Here is a 19,951-nt window from a genome sequence, read left to right as displayed (position 1 = left end):
GTTTTTTTTAAATAAATGGAATGTATATTTGAACCTCAGACCCTGAGTAATTTATTTCATTAGATATGGAACCTTAACCAGGATAGACACTAAAATTCCTCCTATTTTTTTTTGTTAATTCTTCTGTAAGAACCTCCTTTCCCTAAATCATCTAGCTGTTATCTAGTTGGAGAAGAATATGTTAAAAAATATTTGCCTTTTAAGGACTGGATGCTCTGCTACTCACACTGTTGTTGGTATTTTTGAAGAGTATTCTGCATCTTCTTTTCAGTGGGTAGAATGCAGAATCGATATAAGCCTTTTCACAACTACCACAAAAAACAATAAAGAAATGTTCTTCGTACCAATCTCCTTTCATCTCCTCTCTTCAGGTTTCTGTGTTAATAGGCTTCTTCTCTAGTCCCACACAGATCAAATAAGGATAACTCCTGAAGGGGAAGATCAGTGACAAGGCTTGTGAAGCACTTGACTATTGTGTCATTGCTTCAGGCTTTAGGTTGTAACTGTGGTCACAAAAATTGTGTCAAGGATACACCCTCAGGTGGTCTCTACAGTACTTTCTGAGCTATCATCCATAGCCCCCCTAAACATGTGATGTTGCCTTTTTTAAAAATCTTGCAAATACATAGTAAGAAATTTACATGATTAATGAAGTTGTGTTGACCAAACTGTGTCATTTTAGTTTCAGTGTGACTTCTACAGCTAAGTTGTAAGCAATTTTCTAATTCAATACTTCATTGTTGTAGAAATACATAGTAGATTTGTTTCTCATTGATCCAGGCAGGAAGTTCTTAACTTAGTGTCCATGGAACTTTTAAAACAATTTAATAGTTATATTTTGATATAATTGATTTCCTTTGAAATCCTACATATTTTATTTTGTACAGTTAACAATCTCATTATGAGTAGTCTATAGACTTCACCTAATTAGCAAAAGGTCAATGACATTAAAAAAAGATAAAGAACTCATGCACTTCGGGAAAAATATGATCACTCTAAAAAAAGAAGCGAAGATAACCTAATTTCTCCTAAGTCAATGTGCCTACTTATTTAGGAGGGACTATAGGAAATGAATGATCTTGTTACTAATAAACTTTAATGATTTCTTCCCATCAGCTTTATCTTAATGTTGTTCTATTACTGGGTATGGACTGGTTATGGAATTCATACCACTTGACCTGTAATAAAAGCCAATTACATTAACCACCTAATCACAAAACTCATAGAACAGCACAGCACATTTCAAAATGATGAAAGACAGAAATAAAAGCCTTTCTGATAGAAATCTGTATTCCATAACATTACTTTGGAAAACATTCACTCATCATGGTGAATATACTATATAGTAGTCAGAAATATTGCATAGAAAATAGTCACTTTAATCAGCTAAATTGAGTGTGTTTTTCTAGAGCAATTTGACTTCACTTTATAGGCCTTGCATGTTCTTTGCTCTGTACAGTTTGCTCCTGACATATAAATGTCCAGATCAAAACTAGTAAGATCAATAACACACCAATTGTAACCATGTAGACATACCAAGGTTAGTATGAAATCAAACTTACTATGCTACATTGTTGACTAAGTAAATAGAAGAAAATGAATTCACATTTTCCCTTTTACCATCTTGTTTTCTGTCTTTTGATGAAGACTGAGCATGGAGAGAAAAATGCAGGCAATCAGATCACAGTGAGATATTTATTTTTATCTGTTTGTTGGATAATGCAGATGAATGAAAGAACAAGCAACTATTATCATTTTTCTCCTTCTTAATCCCATAAGTTGTTCATTTTAAAAGAAATTTGAGTTAAATGATAAAGGGTACTGTTGCTTCAGTTTAGTATGCATTTGTGTTACAAAACCTGATTTTGATTTCAAGTCTATAGCAGTCTACCACTGAATATTCCATGATGATGAAAAAAAAAAAAAACTTCCACAAACATGAAATCGTGGTACTATTAACAGTCTTGAGTGATATTGATGTACCAAGTTCTTTGTTGTCCACAAATGTGTATGTCATGATGATGATGATGATGTTAGCATTTATATAAAGCTTTATGGTTTGTGAAACATCTTACCTATATTATCACTATACAACCTTGTGAGGTGTTATTTACCCCCATTTTATAGATGAGAGAACAGTTTCAGAAAGTTTAAGTGACTTTCAGTGTTACACAGCCATGTAGTGTCAGAGACAGGATGTAAACTCAGGTCTTTTTGACTCTAAGTGAGTAATCTACCTACCAGACATACCTAGCCGTCTGTCAAATATGGACACCATAAAAACATATCAGCTAAAACACATGGATGGTTTCAAGAGTGGAAACACATATGGAAAACTGATATGTCACTTAGGTTTAAAGTGCTGTGACAAAATAATGGGGTTCTATGAGACCTAGAGAGACTTACTAGACCTTTCTTAAGACCATCCCAGAGTAAGGAGAATTTCAAAGGGAATGTGGTTGGACCTTGTACTGTGAATAGGGATTAAAACCACACCTCCCTGAAAGTTTTTTCCCCTTGGAGAGCTCCAAACTCTGACATTAGCACACACTGTGCCAAACCACCCTGAAATCCAGTAAACCAATAGATTTGAATGATGCTAGCTAATTTGCTTTGAGGCATGTGTAAGGGCAGGTTTTCCTCTGGCCTGCAAGAAGCTTACAGAGTCACGTTGTCTCTTGGCTTGGAACGCTCAAGGAGGCAAGACACGGATTATTCTCTCCCCTCTATCCTAGATAGGCCTTCTGATCTTGCTGAGCAATGTCTTCTCTCTCTCTTTACTAATATTTAAAATGCTTTAGTAAATGCTTAATGCCCCAAATGGCTACAATAGCCTCTAATTTCTAAATAGATAAATATTAAAACCCCAGCTAATTTTCCCTAAAACTTGGGACAGTAATTGGGTGGTCCCATATAATTTTAATCACCACAGTGGATAAAACTCTGGGCCTGGAGTCAAGAAGACCTGAGTTCAAATCCAGGCTCAGACACTCATTATGTTACCTCGGGCAAGTCACTTACCCTCTGTATGACTTGTTGTTGAGTTATTTTAGTCATGTCTGACTCTTTGTACCCCACCTTGGGGTTTTCTTGGCAAGAATACTAGAAAGGCTTACCATTTCCTCCTCCAGTTCATCTGACAGATGAAGAAACTAAGGCGGTTGTGTAACCCTGGACATGTCCCTCATTGCTCCTGTGTAATTTAAGATTCTAAATGTGGATTCTAATCTGTTCCCCCAGTTTTGGGGGAAACTGACTAAAATCACTGATAAAACGAGTTTAGGTTTTTAAGGGTTTATTGGAAAATAGAAAGAAAAAGATTGAGAACAGAATTCCAACAGCCTGGCATTCCTATCTTTCCTCAAATTTCCTGTCAAGTCCTCTGCCGCCACCACCATCAAGTCAGGAACCCAAAAAGCCCCAGAGCTCTCTGCGCAGGCTCCCTTTCCTCCTTCCTGTCTCCTCCCAGAAAATAGGAGGCTCCTCAAGTTGATTGGCTGGTAGCCTTGATAGACAGCACCCATGAGCAAATGTCATTTCCTGACGCCAAGGAAAAGCCACAATGCCTCTGAGGCATTTTCCTCATGGTGGAGCTTTCCCACAGCAAGTCTCCAGTAGGTGGCATCATTCCAATAATTATAGTCCCCCCTTTTGTTCCTCAAGTAACAAAATGTTTCCTTGACGGAACAGTAAAAAGAATATAATAACTATTGCTAACTAATAATATGTGAACAACAATATAGAAAAGGAAGAGAGGAAAGTTTTGTCCAGAGGGGCGATTTTTTTTTTTTTGTCCTCATGAACCGACGCTTTGACATTAGTCTTGCAAAGGGAGAGCCTCTGCAGAAGGTACATGTTACAGATGATGTATATTATAACAGAAAGGAGATAGTAAAAACTAACAAAACAAAACAGTTCATATAGAGTCTCTGATTTCTCTTGTCTTCTTGAAGTGGTAAGATGTCATCAGGAGGAAGCTGGATTCTGGTCTGGAAAACTGGATTCTGGACTCTGGTCTGGAAAGCTGGATTCTGGACTCTGGTCTGGAAAGCTGGATTATCTTCTTTAACTGTTTGAATTGCTGTATTTTTACTAAACCTTAGCATAGCATTGTCAATGATCAAATTAATAAATTCCATTACATTCCTTCCTTTATATCCTTAGACTTTTAATAAAGGGTTGAGGTAGTTATGCAATCGGTAACACTTTTTACCACCATGTGTCTGGATCAAAGTCAAATTTAGTATGTGTTCATGACACCTGAAAATGTTATGGAAAGGTTATCATACCATATCTCATGGTTCCAAGACAGCCAGTGATTGTGCTAGGCCACAGGTGAGTTCAACTGAGTGAGATAAAAAAGATAAATAAGTTCAGTTAAATTAGGTTAAATTAGGAGGGAGAGAGGATGAATACTGGACTGTGCCTAGTAATTGTGCTCTACATAGTCACCATCATAAGCAAACCATGGACTTACATATACCTGTCTCTCCTTTTGTTGCACATATATTCTCTCCAGGGCCTGCATCAGAGTTCACAGCAAGTTAGTCTTTGAAATGATTAGTTTCCATACTTCCAAAATCTCATATTAATTTCACCAAAGACAGTATGATGGTAAAAATGCGTGCTATGCTGCATAACTGAGAATATATTAGTGATATATATATAATAATTCCAAACCATACCCATAGTATAATGACATATAAATAATAAATGAATGTAAATAGCTGATTATATTAGACATTATTACATAATCTTCTTTTAGCAAGTAAACCACATCATCTAATACATGAATTCTCTAGTATAACAGTAACAGATACTTATGGCCTTTTTTTTTTTTTTTTTTTTTGGTAAGGCAATGAGGGTTAAGTGACTTGCCCACGGTCACACAGCTAGTAAGTGTCAAGTGTCTGAGGCTGGATTTGAACTCAGGTCCTCCTGAATTCAGGGCCAGTGCTCTATCCACTCTGCCACCTAGCTGCCCCCAGTAACAGATACTTAAAGTGGTGATTAATTTATCAAAAAGAAATAAGACTTCAATTGGCAAGATTCAATATTCAATGTTTTCAGTGAGGTATCAAGCAATAGCGTTCAATAACCCTTCCTGGTCTTTTTTAGTTAAACAGAACAACATAAAAGAGAAAGGAGAAAAAGAAAAAAAAACTCATTAGAACTCATGGTTCTCTCAAAAAGAGAGATTAAAAAAAAGAAATTCTGGTAGCTTCTGAGACCCGATGGCCTCACCCACAGCATATACTTAAAATGTCTTTGAAAAGTCACTCAGTTTACAAAATTTAGTTAAGTCAAAAAACAAAGCAAAACCAAAAACCAAAAATAAAAAGCAAAAGATTTGCTAAGCACCCTTTTGTGCTCTTAAAGAACTTAAAGGTGTGGTGAATTCCAGGTCTTTTCAGTGACTTTCAAAAGTCAAAACAAAAAACAAAAAGGATTAAAAAAAATAGGTATAGGGTAGGGAAAGGGTGGGGGAAATTGAGGTGGGCCAGAAAACTAGGCCATGTGCTTCAAGTGCTTTTGCCTGTAGAAGGAAATGCTTGTTAAATTTTAAGATATTTAAGCTGCTAGAATTTGGGGTATGCCACATTGTTTTAACTGGTTCCTCAATTCTCTGCATGCCAAAGTGGCAGGGGTTTCTGAATTGTCATTGATCTTTCTAATGCTGTCATAATGTTCTTTATGGTAGAAAATGTGGAGTTCTCTAGCATCAGTTTTGTCTGTGCCACTGATTTTCAATAAGGGCTGATTTAACTGATCACCTACCACATTCAGCTGATGCTGCTTAGCAAACGCTACAATTGTATCATTTCCTCCCCACTTTCCAAATTTCTTTAATTCGTCAACATATTCTTCAAAAGGGGAGTCATTTACTCTAAAAGACTCAAACTCTTGTCTATGGTTAATCATATAAGAAGCAGCTTCTTGTCTGTGTCTGAGATGATTTCTACAGCGACCTTCTAGCTGGTCTTCTAAAGCCCTAAAAAGGCAATTTCCATCTCCTGATACTTTATGAAGACTGAGTCCCAAAGCATTTAACTGATCAGTGGGATTATCAAAGGGGAACTACCTATTTCCTCTGAACTCTCTTTGCTCTTTAACAGTTGCTATCGTTAGGGTTTTTAGCTCTTTAGCGTCTACCTCAGGTCTATTTGAAATCTCTTCACCTATGAATGGTGCAGGCTTTACGTGAGAGCAATGAATCCATGAGTCTTTTTCACCAATTTTAATGGCAGTAGGAGTTGTCAATAATACCTGAAAAGGTCCTTCCCAGGCAGGTTGGGTTCCACTGGTTCTCTGAAAATTCTTTACATATATTTTATCTCCTGGGTTGAAGTTATGCAATGAAAAGTCTAATGGGCCTGCCTGGACCACAGCTCCTGCCTCATGGAGTTCACGTAGCCTGGTTTGTAATTCCTGTATATAGGAGGCAACAGAAGTATCACCTCCCACCAGTGATGTATAAACTGGGGAAAAAGTTTTAGCTTGGATAGGAGGGTGACCAAAAAGCATTTCATAAGGAGATATATGAAGTTCTCCTCTTGGTCTACTGTGTAGATAGAATAATGCCAATGGTAGAACATCAGGCCATTTCAAATGGGTTTCAGTACATAATTTGCCAATCATACCCTTAAGCTCTTTATTCATACGTTCAACTTGGCCTGAACTTTGTGGATGGTAGGGCGTGTGGAATTTTGGAGTCACTCCCAAGAAAGAGTAGATTTGGGATAAAATCGAATCAGTGAAATGTGTGCCTTTGTCAGAATCGATGCGGGCTGGTGGGCCAAAACAAGGTACTATCTCTTTAAGAAGAATTTTGGCAACAAAGGCAGCAAAGCAAAACCAAAAACCAAAAATAAAAAGCAAAAGATTTGCTAAACACCCTTTTGTGCTCTTATATATATATAAGAGTGAGCTGATCAACTATAACAAGGCAAAATTTATAATATCCTGCTTTTGGCATCGTGATATAATCAATTTGTAAGTGCTCAAAAGGTGTATATGCTAGAGGACGCCCTCAATAAGCTTTGGCCTTAAAAGCATACTGATTATAAGACTGATATGTGGAGCAGCCCGAGCAGATTCAAGATGCTGTATTAGTCACACCTGGTGCTATCCAGGTTCTCTTAATAGAGTCTACAACGCCTTGTGTACCAAAATGGCCTTTTCTGTGAACAGAGAGGCATACCTGGTGGTAGAATTTCTGGGGAAGAAGTGGCTTACCTTCCGGAGACACCCAGATGCCATTGATCTGTTTCGCCTTAAATTTCTTTTTTCCACTTTTCTACTTCAGAATCGTCATAGGTTAGGTTGGAAGGAATATCCTCAGAAGGTGAAAGGTTAAATATATGTTCAGGAGCTTCTAATGCAGCAAGCTTGGCTGCAGAGTCAGCTTGTGCATTTCCCTTTGAAACAGGATCACTATTCCCTGTGTGGGCAGGGCAATGTACAAAGGCTAGGGAAAAAGGCAGTTTCAGGGCATCTAAGAGGTCCTTGATAAGGTCCCCATTGGCAATAGCCTTGCCCGAGGATGTTAGGAAGCCTCATTGATGCCAAATCATACCAATAAAGTGGCATATGCCAAAGCCATATTTCGAGTCAGTAAAAATGGTGGCACTCTTATCTTTAGCTATATTACAGGCCTGTGTAAGAGCCACAAGTTCAGAAGCCTGTGCCCTAAAATGGGAAGGCAGAGAAGCTTCCCAGAGGGTGTCATAATCAGAAACTGCAGCAGCTCCAGTAAAACGGGTTCCCTCTCTCATAAATGAGGAACCATCTGTATAGAGGACAAGATCAGGATTTTCTAAAGGTGTATCAAAAAGATCATCACGGGGTTTTTCAGCCATATCAACTAAAGAAGCACAGTCATGCAATGGTTCCCTCGAGAAGGGTAAGTTAGGGAGTAGTGTTGCTGGATTAAGAACTGTGCAGCATTTTAAAGTGATATTCTCATTACCTAAAAGGGTTATTTCATACTTAGCCAGGCTTTTATCTGAAAAGGCTTGTGTCCTGTGACATAGTAAGAGAGCCTCCACTTCGTGAGGGCATTGCACAGTTAGAGGGTTACCTAGGACCAAATCAGAGGCTTTTTCTACCAAAAGGGCTGTGGCCGCCACTGCTCTAAGGCAAGGTGGCGCTCCAGCCGCTACAGGGTCCAGCTGAGTTGAATAGTAGGCTATAGGGCGTTGGTTAGGCCCCAGTGATTGAGTCAGAACTCCAGAAGCCACTCCCCTTTGTTCATGCACAAAGAGAGTTAAAGGCTTACTATAATCTGGTAGTCCTAGGGCAGGTGCTGATAACAAGGTCCGTTTTAATTCCTTTATGGCTGAGAGATGCTGGGGATCCAATTGTAAAATGTCTGGGACAGAACTTTTTGTTAGAGCTATGAGAGGTTTAGTAATTTCACCAAAAGAGGGTATCCATTGTCTACAGTACCCGGCTGCTCCCAGAATGGCTCTCAACTGCCTCTTAGTAGTGGGGGCAGAGAGTTGTTGAATGGCCTGGACTCGCTTAGAAGAGACAGAGCGAGTTCCAGCAGCCAAAATAAATCCTAATTATTCTACCTGGGGCAAACACCATTGTACCATTGACTTGGAAACCCTGTGTCCTCTCTTGTGCAGCTCCAGCAGTAAGTGACGGCTATCTTCCTGACAAATTTCAGCATTAGGAGAGGCCAAAAGTAAGTCATCTACATATTGTACTAATGTGGAGCCTTTAAAGGTAATAGAGGCCAGATCCTGCTGTAAAATTTGGGAAAATAATGTAGGACTGTCTACAAATCCCTGTGGGAGTCTAGTCCAGGTCCACTGTCTATTTTTCCAGGTAAAAGCAAATAAATATTGAAAGTCCTCATGTACTGGTATGGAGAAAAAGGCAGAGCAGAGGTCTACCACTGTGAAGCATGTAGATTCACAGGGAATGGAAGAAATTATGGTAGAAGAGGAAGCCACTATAGCATGTCTAGGGATAACATAATTATTAATTGCTCTAAGATCTTGCACAAAACGATAAACAGGTTTACCATCTGGCCCAGGCTTGGGTTTTTTAACTGGCAAAATGGGAGTATTGCATGGAGAGTGATGACATGGAATAATAATACCCTGGCTTTTCAAAGCCTCAATTATAGGGGTGATCCCTTCTATTGCTTCCCTAGACAATGGATACTGTGGAATGGAGGGGGGTGGTCCCCCCTTAACTTTAAAGGTAACAGGCATGGCAGACTTAAGGAGCCCCACCTCATTAGGGGTGGAGGCCCATAAAGACTCAGGAATGTCAGAGGGAATTTTGGATACTTCCCCTACTGTTCCTTGAGCTTCTGTAAGTAAAATTGGCAATTGTAGGGAGACAGCCCCATCTGGAGCACAAGATATGGTTGCTCTAAGCTTGCAAAGGAGATCACGACCTAATAAATTTACAGGGGCATCAGGCTTGAGTAAGAACGAATGTTCCACTGTTAAGGGCCCCATAGATACCATGCGAGGATTCAATTTTGCCACTCTCTGGCTCTTTCCTGAGACTCCTAATACATTCAAAAATCCCACAGGTCTACACCCAGCATCTAGTTTGCTTACTAATACTGATTTAGAAGCTCCTGTGTCTAGCAAACAGTCATAATACGTGTCCCCTACTTTGAGGGTCACATGAGGTTCATTACTCTAGGGAGGTGAATAGACTGGCACAAGTGAATTCAAAAAATCTGGATCTGGGAATATGTTGCTTTCATTATCTATGTTCCATTCCTCCCCTTCCTCTTGTCAATCCTGTGCCCCCCTTTGAGGGAGTCCACGGTTACCCTCATTCTGATTCTGTCCTTCTGTTCCTCCCTGATAGGGTCTACGGTTATTCTGATACTGTCTCATTGTATCCCCCTGAAAAGATTTATATCCATTTTGATTCTGCCTGTAATAAGGCCTATAATTACTCCGGTTGTTTCCTTTCTGATAAAAGTTTCCAAAATTATTTCGATTTCCCCCAAAGAATTCCTCAAGGCTCTCGGTCATTGTCCTCTTAAGGTCTTGTTTTCTAGTTCTACATTCCCTCAAGAAGTGTCCTTGTTTTTTGCAGTAATCGCAAAATTTAGGGGGTTGATAATGATTTTCAATTTTCCAGTTTCTCTGCCCTGTTGTTTCCTGTACTGGAGCTAAAATGTCCTGTATGTTCCTTTCTTCTCACTAATTTCCTTCATAAATATATGTTGCTATTTCTTTGAGTGTCAGGACTCAAACTATTCCACCCAGGACATTGCTTTTTAAAATATTTCCGAATTTCTGGTAAGGACTGGTTTACAAAATGAGGGCAGATAATATGGGCATCTCTACTGTCTAATGGGTCTAATCTAGCATATTGCCTGGCATACTTACACAGCCTGTCATAAAATTTATTAGGTCTCTCATCAGGTCCCTGAACTGTATCTATAAATTTTTGCCAGTTATCAGTCTTTCTAATACAGGATTCCATTGCCTTCAGCAATGTTTCCCTCGCATCTTTCAACATATCAAAATGCTTAGGGTTATTGGGGTCCCAGCCAGGGTCTTGAATAAGCCACCCAATATCAACCTTTCCCGTGGCTTCCAGGCTGTTTGCTGCAGCTACTATATCTGCTCTTTCTCCTGGGGACAATATTGTTTCCATAAGGTCAGTAACATCATTCCAAGTGGGCTGATATGCTCTAAAAATTGCTCTAAACTGCCTGATAACTGCTGTGGGATCTTCATGAAATTTAGGAGTGCTTTGTCCCCATAAAGCCAAATCCTTGGGTGTAAAAGGTGTGTATTGTCTGAGCTTACATATAGTACCTTTTTGACCATGGGTGAGGATCTCTTGAAGGGGAAAAATTCTTACTTTCTCTGTCTCCTCTACAGGGGAATCATTTCTTTCTTTCTTTCTTTCTTTCTTTCTTTCTTTCTTTCTTTCTTTCTTTCTTTCTTTCTTTCTTTCTTTCTTTCTTTCTTTCTTTCTTTCTTTCTTTCTTTCTTTCTTTCTTTCTTTCTTTCTTTCTTTCTTTCTTTCTTTCTTTCTTTCTTTCTTTCTTTCTTTCTTTCTTTCTTTGGCATGGAGGAGGTAGAGGGCAAGGGAATAAGAGTTGAGTCATTTGGAATTTCAGTCTGAAAGGCCTTGCATTCAATCTCAGGTTTGGAGGTTTGGGAGGCCATGTCTACAAGCTTAGGCTTGTCAATTTGGGGTCTGGATTTTCTTCGTCTTATATTTTTAGTATGATAATTTTCGCTTGCTCTGGCCCAGATTTTCCAATAATGTAAATGTTCAGGTGGACATCTACTTAGGGTTCTTTGCAAATGCTTCAATGTTTTGGGATCAAATGACCCATATTTGGGCCATTCTTCCTGTAATTCCTCATGTCACATAAAACACAGTCTGATAAGCCCTCTTCTGGTCATGGTTCTATTTAGTCTAAGTTTTCCCTCATTCCAATCCATAAGTAGCTTTCCTAATGGGGAATCATCTTTATTCTAATATTATCTAGGGCATGCCAAATTCTCCATACCACACCACAAAGCCCCACAAAACCAAAAAGAGTAATAAAAATATATTCAAATTCAAACTGGCCAACATCTCTGATTAGTGAAGGTAAAGCTAGAAAAGGGGTACTTAGGATGTTTAAAAGATCCATTTGAAATTTAAAACAGCCTATACTTGATAGTACTTTCCAATTTAAAGGGACAGGGGAGGGGAAATCTTACCCAATCAGAAGATCAGAAGATGAACGTTCGGTTTTCCTCTTCGTGGTCAGCCAAACTGTGTTATTTAAGATTCTAAATGTGGATTCTAATCTGTTCCCCCAGTTTTGGGGAAAACTGACTAAAATCACTGATAAAACGGGTTTAGGTTTTTAAGGGTTTATTGGAAAATAGAAAGAAAAAGATTGAGAACAGAATTCCAACAGCCTGGCATTCCTATCTTTCCTCAAATTTCCTGTCAAGTCCTCTGCTGCCACCACCATCAAGTCAGGAACCCAAAAAGCCCCAGAGCTCTCTGCGCAGGCTCCCTTTCCTCCTTCCTGTCTCCTCCCAGACCATAGGAGGCTCCTCAAGTTGATTGGCTGGTAGCCTTGATAGACAGCACCCATGAGCAAATGTCATTTCCTGACGCCAAGGAAAAGCCACAATGCCTCTGAGGCATTTTCCTCATGGTGGAGCTTTCCCACAGCAAGTCTCCAGTAGGTGGCATCATTCCAATCATTACACTCCACAAAAGAAAGAAAGAAAGAAATAGAGAAAGAAAGAAAGAGAAAGAAACTAAGGCAAGTAGGGTTACTGAGGCTGGATTTGAATTCATGAAGATGAGTATTCTGGTTCCAAGCCCAGTGTTTTATCTACTGAGCCACCTAGCTGCCCCCTTAGTCTGATTAACTAAGTTTTCTTAACTGTAAAATAGGAATAATAATTACACCTATCTCCCAGAGTTGTTGTGAGGATTAAATGCGATAATATTTGTAAAGAAAGTGACACAGTGCTTGGCATATAATAGGTACTACCTAAATACTAGCTATTTTCATTATTATTATACCTTAGGGAATGTGATGGTGAACTAGAGGCAAGATCATTTAAGAAATAGATTACTATCTTGACATTTCAGCTTCTAAAATATCTTCCTTTCACTTCATATTTATGGTAAATTTTCCTGGTTCTGGATTAGCATTCTGAATATTTTCACTGTATCTAATAAATCTTCTATTTCAAACATTCTATGATCATACGATTTTATGTTCTTGCCCTAGAGGTGAATGAGCATGTTCCACTAGAAGATTTGCATAAACAAATTTCAATTCATGTGGCACAGTAATAAACATACTGGATTCAGGGAAGAGGGAGGACAAAGGATCTGAGTTCTTTTCCTGACTTGGCCATTTATTCATAGCATAACTAGGCAAGTCATTTAACTTTGCTAGGACTCAGTTTCTCATTAGTAAAATGAAGATGTTAAATGGAATGATCTGTAAAATTATTTCTGAGTCCAGACTAAGTTCATTCACATTAAAGTTAAATTTAACTGAGTCCCAAAAGGTGAACTGATTTATTTAAGAACACATTCATTACCTGAGTTCAAATCTGGCCTCAGACATTTGACACATACTAGCTGTGTGACCATGGGCAAGTCACTTAACCCCAATTGCCTCACCAAAAAGAAAAAAAAAAAGAACACATTGATTACTTGAATTTAAATATAGAATATTACATTTCTCCTTATTTGGTATTTTGACCAAGTGAGCACATTGTTCCAATTTCTCAAACCCAATTTGTACCCTAATTGTTGTTCATTCATGTCCAAGTTTTCCTGACCTCATTTGGGGTTTTCTTGGCAAAGATAGTGAAGTGCTTTACCATTTCTTTCTCCAGCTCATTTTACAAATGAGGAAATGAATCAAACAGGGTTAAGTGACTTTCCCAGGATGACAGACTGAGTTAGTAAGTTTCTGAGGTCACATTTGAACTCATGTCTTTCTAATTCAGGCCATGCACTTTATCTACCATATCACCTAGTTGCTAATGCAATCATTCAATGCAATAGCCGGTTCTCTGTTTTTTAATGACATTTATGAATTTTATAATCAGTTTTCTCATTTATATAAAATATCAAAAGGAACAAAATTGTTCACTGAAGTAGGTCAATAGAAATATTGTATAAGATCAATAGGATGGAATCATTTAAAAGATGGGGACAAAAAGAGAAGATAAATCTAAGCACAGTTCCCCTTTTAGCACATCAAAACAGCAGGAACATCCTCCCCCATATTAAAACATCTAGAACACAGAAAATAATAAGAAGAATGAAAAATATCCTCAGGAGTATATCCCCATAGAAAAATCACCAAAGAGACTAAAGAAATGAAAGACAATATCTTCAACATCATGTCACCAACGAGGAGTAGAAACTTGTTCCAAAACTTATGATCCATTAAACCACTTCAAAATAGGTATTTTGAAAAAGAAACTTTATATACATTATATATACATATGTATATGTGTATACACACACATATATATATGCATATATGTATATATCTAGTATATCTTATATTTCTTACATTCTATGATTATATGATTCTGTGTTCTTGCCTTAAAGCCAAATGATCATGTTCCTTTAGAAGATTTGCATAAACAAACTACAATTCATGTGGCACAGTAATAAATGCACTGGATTTGGATCTACTTGTATCTGTGGTCTAGGACACCAAGAATTATATCAATGTAACAATTCAATGAACTAAGAGAAGAGAAAATGATAACAATTCAAAAGATGACCCATGGACTTTCAATAGAACTCAACTCTTCTACCCCTCCTCCCAGCAGCAGAAAACAAAAACAAAACAAAACAAACAAACAAAAAAACTTGTTTAGGCTAAAATAGCTGCATGCTAATGCTCTGCACAGCAATAAAAATGATGCAAAGAATTTAGGAATAGAAGAAACTGGTACAGGACATATATGCGGTTTTTTGTGACATTCCACAGAGCCTCAGAGAATGAACGTTGTATCTATCTGGGCCCTGGTCTATACCACCAGAAGTCATCTGAGGAAGAGACCTAAAGGCCTGTGAATTGTCCAGTATTGGAAGAAGCTGTTATTTTGAAGTCTATCCCCAAAGGGAAGGAGTTTTAGAAAGTAAGCAATAAAGAAAAAAGTTAAAATTACCAAAAATCTCTGGAAAAAGAATACTAAATTATAGACCAAATATTTAAGCAGATAGAGCAACAGGGGAGATATTAATAACATAAAGGAATCTGTGTTCTAGATCAGGTAAAATGATCCTAACATCTATGAATAAATATTGCAAAAAAAGGGAAAATGAATAACATGTAATGAGGCAGAGAATGTTCTGGATTCCCAAGAGAGAATGGAACCACATCAGGCAATTTCTGGCAGTTAAAAATAAAAATAAAAATTTTGAAATCAGAATTTATGACTTGCATAGCAGAGAGCCTTGGCAAGATAGAGGGAAAATTGAATCCATGACAAATATCAATAACAACAATAAAAAAGAATCAACAGCTGATTAGGAAGGCAAGTATGCAGAACTGATGGATGATCTAGAAAAGAAACAAAAAGCATTAACATTTAAAAAAAAAACAATCCCCATACAAGTAAAACATATAAATCTCAAAGTCAGGGTGTATTGAGGCAGTTTAAAGACTTTTAAGTCTCCCAAAAGAAAATTAATTAGTCATACTAATTTTTTCCTTTTCTTTTTTTTTCCTTAAAAGTATTATTTGTTATATGATTCAGCTCTCTGGGAGAGGAAGCAAGAGGGATACTTGGGGAATATATGCTGATTTTTTTTTAAAGATCAATAAAATCTTATTAAAAATGAAATAAGAACAATAATCCTTAGAGAAGGAAGAAAGTGGTGTAAAATAATATGAGGATTCACCACAAGGAGAAAACAATAATTTATAATAAGTTCAACTAGAACCACAAAAACATGTGAAACATCTTCAATAATACAAGAATACTTGAAAAGCTTTCTTTGTTTTTTTTTTTTTTAAAGAGACAGAGATAAGGAGTAAATTTAGAGTTCTTAAAGAAAACAATTAACAGAAGAATTTATGGTAAGCATTGATTTTTTTTAAAGCATTGGATTTTCTCACAAAGAGAATTGAGAAGACAAAATACAGAGACACACAAACATAAACATGCATAAATATACATAGTCTACACAGTCCAAAGGCAGAAAAATTGAAAGAATATATAAGATTTCCCTAAATGCCAAGGAAATTATCCTTAACCAGAACTCTCTATAAGACACGAGAGTCATTCACTTCCATGAAATCCTATAGGAAATAATACACCTAAATGCTATAATTCAAAAAATCATACAAAAATATTGCCCACAAGTTTTGGAGTAAGGAGAAAAAATACAAAGTAATGGGACACAAAGGGCGGCAGAGAAAAAGAAACCCAATTTTGTTCACAGAGAAATCAATCACTAAAGACAAAAGGGTATGATTGAATTACAGCTCAAAGGGACCTCAGAAACCAGGTAGTATAATCTCCTAATATTTCAGATGAATAAAATGTTACCTGAACAGGTTGTGATTTGACCAAGACCACAAAAGTAGTGCAGTCACACAAGTAGCTTCATAATCAGTATTTGAATCTGGATCTCCTGACTCCTGAGCCAACATGAGAAAAGTTTGCAAAGGCCAGAACATAGCCATTAATCAAGTTGACATGACCACAAATATCCATGATCAATCAAAAGAGAATTAAAAGAATGAATGAGATATAGAAAAGTTACAAAAAACAAACAAAAACCAAAAGAAACAAGACAAAAAAATTTTGTAAAAAAGTTCTAACCCCTAAAAATAATGTATTCTGAAGTTTATCATAATCCTATAGAATAAAGAAAATTTGAAGAACATAGAGTATATCTATGTCATATCTTATGAGACTTAGGAGTAGGTGAACAATTTATAAATAAAGAATAGAGAGCAAAGTGATATGTAAAATGGATAATTTTAATTAAATTAAATTAAAAGTTTTTGTACAAATAAACGAAGCCAAGTTCTGGAGAACAGAAAATTGGGGAAAATATTTTATAGACAGTTTGTCAGACAAAGGTCTCATATATAAGGAACTTTGTAAAATCTGTAAGAATATGAGTCATTCCACTATCGATAAATACTCAAAGGATATAAACCAGCAGTTTTCTGAGGAAGGAATCAAAACAATTTATGCTCATAAAAATAATCTAAATCATAGATTAGAGAAATACAAATTAAAACAACCATCAGATATCATTTAAAACCTGCCAGATTGGGTAAACAAGTTGTGGTAGACTATTGGGATGAAATATTACTGTGCTATGAGAAATGAGCAGGATGATTTTAAGAAAAAACCTAGAAAGACTTGCATGAAATAATGAAGAATATTATAAATACCCAAATTAACTACAAAGGACATATAAAGGAAGACACTATCTGCATCCAGAGGAAGAACTGATACATAGAAATATGTATAGAATGATTTTACACACAGACACCCACACCCACATATATTTGTGTTTAATGGCAGTCATTTCTAGGCTAAAAAGAAAAAAAATTATGAAAAATACATTATGTATTTAAAAGGAATAGCAAGTTGTATATAACAGATTTGCAGTTTCATATGCAATCATCTTTTTGTTATTTTAGTATGTTATGGAAATACTTGTTTTATTTCATAAGTTAAAATAAAATTTTTAAAAAGAGAAGAAAGTAAATGAGTCTTTTTTTTTTTTTTTTTAGTGAGGCAATTGGGGTTAAGTGACTTGCCCAGGGTCACGCAGCTAGTGTTAAGTGTCTGAGGCCGGATTTGAACTCAGGTACTCCTGACTCCAGGGCCGGTGCTTTATCCACTGCACCACCTAGCTGCCCCGTAAATGAGTCTTAATGCTTAGAAAGAACAAGGAAATGAATCCATTACTTACATAACGCAAGTGACAGAGAGAGGGAAAAAAGCTTTAGATTCAATAAGGAAAAAATAATTCACCTATAATTCATGGTCAAGCAAATAGTTGAGTTTTGTGACTAAATGTGAAAAATGAATAACTTCAAAAAATAAGAGCACAGGGGGCTACAGCCAAGATGGCAGAGGAAAGGCAATGACTTGCCTGAACTCTCCCTAAGACCCATCCAAATATCTTCAAATAGTGACATAAGACAATTCCTGGAGCAGCAGAACCCACAAAAGGACAGGGTGAAATCATTTTCTAGCCAAAGACAACTAAGAACATCTTCAGGAAATATCTGTTGTACCCAGGTGAGAGTGGAGCTCAGCACAGCTCAGAATATGCCAGCACAGACCTAACCCCAGCACAGACCCAGACACAGCAAACCAGGAACAGGCCCCTAAATCAGCACTGGCAGAAAGTGCTTCTGGAACTCAGGCCACAGATAGTAAGGGGTTCAAACAATGAGCCAGAAAGAGATTATAGGGGTCTCTTTGCTAGCACTGATGAAGAACTTGTTGTTTCCCCCATACTCTGATCAAGGTCACATTCTTGGGTGGTGGCCCTGGCTGGGGGAGGAGCACAAACACACATGAGGTTGCAGCCACAGTGGATCAAGATTCATAGCTCCAGGACAGAAAAACAGGTCTATGGTTGCTTGAAGACTAGAGAACAGGCCAAGTGAGTGGTGAACATACCTCTCTTTAAATCATGCTACCTTGATAGAACTAAGGAATAACAAATTCCTAGAAGTACCTCTGAAAAGAGATGCTCAAATGCCCTGAAGCTTGGTACAGTGTGCCCTCCACCCTGGAAGCAGTGCCCCACTTTAACAAAGAGAAGTCAAGAAATGGGCTGGGAAAATGATAAAACAAAAAAATTCTAATTCTAGAAAGTTTGTATGGTGACAAGGAAGATCAAAATATGCCCTCGGGGCAGCTAGGTGGCGCAGTGGATAAAGCACTGGACCTGGATTCAGGAAGACCTGAGTTCAAATCCAGCCTCAGACCCTTGACACTTAACTAGCTGTGTGACCTTGGGTAACTCACTTAACCCCAAATGCCTCACCAAAACAAAAACAAATATATATATATATATATATGTTTGTGTGTGTGTGTGTGTGTGTGTGTATACCCTCAGAAGATAGCAAAGTCAAAGCTACTACATCCAAAGCTTTCAATATACATAAATACATACACACACACACACACACACACATATATATATATATATGAATTGGTCTCAGGGTATAGAAAGGATCAAGAAGGACTTTGAAAGTAAAGTAAGAGAGGTAGAGGAAAAAATGGAAAGAGTAATGAGAGTGATTCAAGAAAATCATAAAAATAATTAACAGCTTGGTAAAGGAGAAAAAAAAAAGTACTGAAGAAAATAATACCTTAAAAAACAGACTTGCCCAAGTAGTAAAGGAAGTACAAAAAACCAATGAGGGATAGAATGCCTTGAAAAACAGAATTAGCCAAATGGAAAAGGAGGTATAAAAGCTCTCTGAAGAAAATAATTGCTTAAAAATTAGGATTAAGCAAACAGAAACTAATGACGTTATGAGAAATCAAGAGACAATAAAGCAACACCAAAAGAATGAAAAAATAGAAGGCAATGTGAAATATCTCCTTGGAAAAACTTCTAACCTGGAAAATAGATCCAGGAGAGAGAATTTGAAAATTATTGGACAACCTGAAGGCCATGATTAAAAAAAGAATATAGACATCGTCTTCCAAGAAATTGTCAGGGAAAAATTGCCTTGATATTCTAGAACCAGAAGGTAAAATAGAAATTGAAAGAATTCACCAATCACCTCCTGAAAGATATCTCAAAATGAAAACTTCCAGGAATACTATAGCCAAATTCCAGAGCTCCCAGGTCAAGGAGAAAATATTGCAAGCAGCAACAAAGAAATAATTGAAGTATTGTGGAGTCACAGTCAGGATAACACAAGATCTAGAAGCTTCTATATTAAAGGATCAGAGGCCTTGGAAGATGATATTCCAGAGGGCAAAGGAACTGGGATTACAACCAAAAATCACCTACCCAGTGAAACTGAATATAATACTTAAGGAGAAAAAATGGGAATTCAATAAAGGAGAGGACTTTCAGGCATTTTTTTTTTAATTTTTTGAGGGGAAATGAGGGTTAAGTGACTTGCCCAAGGTCAGACAGCTACTATGTGTCAAGTATCTGAAGCCAGATTTGAACTCAGGTCCTCCTGAATCCAGGACCAGTGTTTTATCTACTGTACCACCTAGCTGCCCCTTTCAGGCATTTTTGATGAAAAGACCTGAGCTGACTTTTCAATACAAGACCCTAGAGAAGCATAAAAAGGTAAACAGGAAAAGAAATTATAATGGATATTAAAAGGTTAAACAGTTTACATTCTGTCAGGAAAATTTTTAAGTCTGACGCAAGAACAAGAACAACAAAGTTTCCAGTCTGAAGCAAATAGGTTTATTGAGAGAGTTTTAGTCTCTCAATAAAG

Source organism: Dromiciops gliroides, chromosome 3, assembly GCF_019393635.1.
Source record: "Dromiciops gliroides isolate mDroGli1 chromosome 3, mDroGli1.pri, whole genome shotgun sequence".
In the NCBI taxonomy this organism is placed as follows: Eukaryota; Metazoa; Chordata; class Mammalia; order Microbiotheria; family Microbiotheriidae; genus Dromiciops; species Dromiciops gliroides.
Note: the sequence above shows the minus strand (reverse complement) of the source record.